The sequence below is a fragment of the Phalacrocorax aristotelis genome, chromosome 1 (assembly GCF_949628215.1).
Source record: "Phalacrocorax aristotelis chromosome 1, bGulAri2.1, whole genome shotgun sequence".
Classification (NCBI taxonomy): Eukaryota; Metazoa; Chordata; class Aves; order Suliformes; family Phalacrocoracidae; genus Phalacrocorax; species Phalacrocorax aristotelis.
Genome location: NC_134276.1, coordinates 154,176,675 through 154,182,448, shown reverse-complemented (window position 1 = coordinate 154,182,448; position 5,774 = coordinate 154,176,675).

The following is a 5,774-nucleotide window of genomic DNA, read 5'->3' as shown; positions in this document are numbered from 1 at the left end:
TGACAGTTTACTTAAAGACTATGGAAGAGTATATGAGGACAGTTCAGAAAATGAGGCATGATTTAGGCAACGCTGGGCTTCAGCACAGTTAACATCAAAATATGTTAATTAGGTCTATTTGGAAACTATCTCAAGAGTATGTTGTATTTTCTCTTAGAATCTTGCCTTTAACATGATCCCTGGGGAACCCTTCTAGTGCATAAGTTTTGGTTTGATCTAAGGCTATTTGTACTCACTTTTAGTCACCGCTCTACCATTTGCTAACATTTTATACTCACTTTATGTAAAGGGTGACAGTGGGCAAACACACCTGTGAGCTTCCTGTCTGACTTGTGGGCGTGTGGAAAAATGCCCTGTGCTGTGCCATTAAGACTGATGTGAATTATGTCAGTGATGTAAAAATGTTTTAAGTACATGGTGTAGCATTTTAGCTCTGAGGGTTTAAAGCAATACAGCATCTTTGATGGATGATTTCAGTGTCATTAATAACAGCTGTCAATGACAGTGGGAGGTGGCAAAGGAAAAGCATCGGTTTGATTTATACTGAATTTGCTTTACTTGCAAAAAATTTCCATCTCCTGTCTGAAGGGTTTCCTGATAATTAGTAGCACTTTACATTGGAGATAACCATTTTTCCTCTTCTGTAAAGAAAAGCACAGTGACTGCATCTTGTCTCTGGGCCTTGTGCTGACAGGGCCAAAGTTTTTGAGAAGCATCAGTTGTCATTTTGCTCAAAGGAAGTGAATTGCTCTGGATCCCGCATGACACTGACCTCCTGCCCTCCCCAGGCAAAAATCTAAGCACTCAGTTACACTTAAGTTGGACACATTTTCTTATAAGGTCTGCTGAACCAGAGCTCTGCAACAACCAGTTAGTTCTCTTATCTCTTTGAAGTTGTATGGTGTCAGTACCCTGGGGTTTGGATCACTGGCATAGGTCAATTTTTCAGTGTTAGACGGTGCTGGGAGAGATAAGTCTAATTAGTGCAATTGTCTTGCAAAATCTGTAACTGCCATAACTGGAGCTATTTCTTTTGTATTTAAAATAATTACAAAACCTTTATTTTCCACTTTTATTCATATTGAAAAAAAATTAATTTTTGTAGCTGGTAAAGAAGCATGCCAAAACCTCCCATTAAAGGGACTTTTGACATCATAAGCCTTAAACTGGAAGAAAAAACAATGTGTGATGGAAAAAATGTGGGCTTTTCTCCTTAGTTTGGAAAGTAAAGTATGAAAATAATAATTGCTTCTTTTCCTTTGAATTTTATATTAAATACATAAAAAGTGTAGTAGTTGTTGATTCACATTTTGCAGAGAATACAAAATTCAACAGAAGCATTGCCATTCATTAAATTTAGTATACTTGCTACAGAGTGTGTGAATGTAAGATATGTAAATACGCTAGTTCCTTCTAAAATAGGTGGATAGGGCTGCTGTTGTATTGTTACATTAACTTACCATATACATAAGAAGTGCAAAAGTGTATGTCTGTGCCAGAGAGTAGTTTCAAGAGTCACACTAGAAATTCAAATCTTAGTTCTTTTTCATTCATAAGTCATAAACCAATTTATCTCTCACTAATTTTATAGGTATTTGCAATTAAATTGGATTTTGCCTTCTCTGAACCCATCTCCTCCTTTGACTGCATTTTTACTTCTAGTGAAGGAAAATTATGCTGAGCTTGTGACATCCATAGCAACATATTATCTTGACATCAAATGCAGGGTCAAATGAGGGTAGGTGCCTTATTGCAAGAAGAATAAGCTTTAACAGGAAGCATGTCCAGTGAGGTAAACATTCCCATCACTCCATGTTCCTTCAGGGGAGCGTTAGCCAGCATATGTATGTTGTTATCAGTTCCAAGTGGCAGAAAGACTAAAGGAAATGCAATGGCCCTATATGCTTCTACAAGACCCTTTGAATAGATAGACTGAAGGTCAGGCAGGTGTGTAAGTTTGAGAGTTATATTTTTCAAACATTTAAGAAAAAAAAAACCAATAAATACAAGTATTCTAGGAAAGCAATACATTCTGTCCTGCAGACAGCTTATTTGGATTTTTTCTGAACTTGAAGCTATCTAGTAACCTGAACATTTCAAATTACATTCCTGAGAAACAATTCCTTAAAATGTGAAGCACATTTTAAACCATGGATGTAGCTAAGTCTGGAAGAATTTCTACTGAATTGTGATGGATTCTCCATTCTTGAAAGCTGTGACATTAAAAATGGTTATTCCTCCACAGAGGACACACTTGCCCAAATAGAAGTAATTCACTGATGAAAGTCACATGACCTGTGTTGTGCCATTGTCCAGACTACATTGTCACAGTGACACCCTGGGATTATTTATGGGTGTATCTGTGAGGCAGTGCTTACTGAAGAATCAGCCACTTATTTTTTTTTCAATAATTTTTCATTGATTACTGGCTTTGTTTTAACTCACCTTTTTTTTTTTTTCCCCCTCAGTAACTGTGCACTAAGAAGAAATTATAATTACCAATTTGTGGGGAAAAAGTGGGAAAATGTTTGTCTTCATTTCCGCATGCAGCTGTTTAGTTGCAAGCCAGAAGAGTAGATGAGAGAGCCAGAAAGCTGTAGGCAAGGGCTATCCCAGCCTGTTAGGTATATTGGGTGATGGATGTCTCTTGATGCTTACCATGCTGGAAGCCTTGGCAGCTCTTATCAGAACAAATCACAGGCACAGACAACAGCAGCACACACATCTTAAGGGATAAAGGAACAATTTTACTCTTGTTTCAGCTTTGGGGAAGTGCTTTGCTCCTCTGTTCTCCAGATAAAGCAACTGTTGAGGGAAGTGAGAGTTAGGCTGCAAGCAGAGCAAGGGCTAGGAAGGAAACTGCAGTGTTAAGTATCTTCAAATTCTCTTCCTGACACCAGCAGCAAACTGAAATGGTGCAAAATCTATAGGGTTGGTTCTGTTTCCTCACCTGCTGGAGTTTGAGGAGAAGAGCCATTACCCTGCAACCAGATCTTCCCTGCTCCGGCTGTGGGCAGAGACACACAACCTCTTTGCTGATACATGAACGCTGATGTAGATTGCAGATAAGTATTTTTGCTTTTAAATTACTGCAAAGTTCATTGAGGTTGGTCTAAAATTTGGCTTTTTATTTTTGAGAGCTCAGGTGGATCCATGAAATCCCTCTGTTCTTTCCTGTATCTGAAAGTTTAGCTTAGGCCAGTTGTCTTGAATGCTTGGAGTATTTTTGTTTGAGGAATGATCGCAACGAAAGCGTAACTTCCTTGTTAGTGTTAATTTATAGGCTTTTATAACTATAGCAATTAAACTTTGGCTGTTAAAAGTGAGTATATACGGCAGGAGTTTATTTATGCATATTCAGAAAAAGCTTGAGGATGAGCCCAGTGGAAAAATAAATACTGGCAATGTTCTGAAATCTCAAAGTGAAAAATGCTGTGACTAAACCAATGATGATGCTGGTTTATGTAATGTCTCCTTTAGTGGAAAGAAAGCAGGACACATATTCACATTACATTATTTTTGTCTTCCCAGACGGCCTTTCTCAGAGAGCTGGAAAACTTGCTTTTGCTAAAAATTATTGCTGGGTTTACATTTTGTTTGTTTTTCAGACTTTAAATATTGTGGAGAAAAGCAAAAATTCACTGTGAATATTTCCATCTTTGATGTAAATTAGTGACCACATATATTCATTCTTTTTTTCTCACCCATCTACATTTTCCTCTCTGCCAAAAGATGAAAAATCTGAATTACCAAGAAATTCAAGAGAATATTTTGAGGATTCTGTTGAACAAAAATATTTTTTTAGTAATTTGAACTAGACTTAACTAAGGCACAGAAGAAGAAAGAGAAAGCAAGAGCTGTAAGAGAGAAAGAGAAAAACTAGCAATCCACCACCTATATTAGTCTAGCTTTTCTTAGAACTCTTCAAGTTTGAATTCATCTCTGCATTGACTTCAAAATTCTGATTTTATAAATGCCCTTAATTAGTATTGGCACAATTGTTGTACTCACCGATTGTGCTCTTTTACACGGCATCGTGGCGTATCATTACAGTGAAAGTGCACTTAACAGAGTTAATGAGGAATGTACCGCAACATCTTAAAATATGTCTGTCAGTCTCTGTCTTTGGAAATCTACTTCCTGAAGCAGCTATACTGCAGCACTGGTGAGGAAAGACCATAACAGATCAAAGATGTTTCTCAGACGTCATCCTTGATGTATCCTGATGGAGTGGTAACTGCTGATCTCTGGATTCCACACTGGGAAAATTCTTCTCTAAACTGAGGGGGAATTGGCATAATTCAGAGGTGATGCAAAGAAACTTTGAAGGTGAAGATGAATTTCGGGCACATTGTAAGTTTTTACTTAATACTATTAAAACAATTCCACCTTATTATTTCCTGCATCTCTTAAGGAAGTTGAAGTTCCCTGCTGCTCTAGCAGTAGGCAAGAATGAATACCATTCATTTGTCAATGTGTCACTGACCTATTTCAGAATAACCTGTAGAGTAGCTACAAGTTCCCGATTTATTTCTCTGGTGAGGCAGTGAATGTGGTTTTATTGCAGATAAACTGACACTGAAAACAAGCTCTCCCTTTCTCTTGCGGCATTCCTAAGGTCAGCAACTCTTTGCCTGCAAAAATACCCCCAGACAGGGCCATAGGAACCTTTGAAGGACTGTGTATAACTGGAAGTTTTAGTGCACAACAAATAAACATACATAAACTACCAGATACCACCAGATATTCTGCCTGAAAAGTAAGCCACTAAAAGAGATGTATGCTTACATACTTACACAGGCATCAGCCGATGTCCACATCTATGCATACATACACAGTATATATTGGCACACATGCACATAACCCCAAGTGCATATAAGATGAAGCAAAGGTTTTTCTGTTCCACTGTAAACATAAATGTATAAAAGATTATTACTTTCTCACCTTCAGAATTTAATATCCACAGAGGGGAGAACAATTAGCCAAGCCTTAGCCTCATACATTTATCATGTCAGTATCAGGGGCAACTTATTAACCTTGACAGAGGATTAAAAAGGGTGTTACTGCATTATATGGACTTGGAATTCCCTAAAGAGAGAGCGAAAGTGAGGAAGGGCTTAGCAAGCCCTTCCCCAGTAGGTTGCTGTAATTTATAACCTCCAGGAATATAGAAGAGAGGTGGGAACGAGCTGGGACTTTTGGATCTCCTTCTTTTCCCCTGTGGTACATGCCATCCCCAAGACAAGTGTAGCTCTAATTATCTTGCTTGAGGACCAGGGTTGTTTATCATGAAAAATCTGTTTCCCATCCTTCCTGCATTTGGTGGTAATAAAATACTCCTACTAGCTTCATGACGTGTAGCACACTCAATTTAAAAGAGATCTTTTCTTTTCAAGTGCCTTCTCTGTTAACCCCATACTTTTGGTACTATCCACAGAGTAACAGCACGGTTATTGTTTTCTAAAATCCTCTTGAAGTTTCATTAAATTTTGCTAGATCCTGTAATAAGCTATGACTAATTCTTTGAGACCCATACTTACGGGTGCATTATAAGTGCATTTATTTTGCTAAACTTTATTTTGCTCTCCTCTGTTGCCTGTGGCTAATATTTGTTTTGTGTGACATCTTGTAAAAGTATTAGAAGACTGTGGGCATACAGAGAGGGAGGTGACTGCATTTAGTTACTCTCTGCATGTGAAGAACATAATTCAATTTCTCTCTGATATCACCAGTAAAGGAAAAAAGAAAGATAGGGAGGTGGTGGTGGTTTCAGT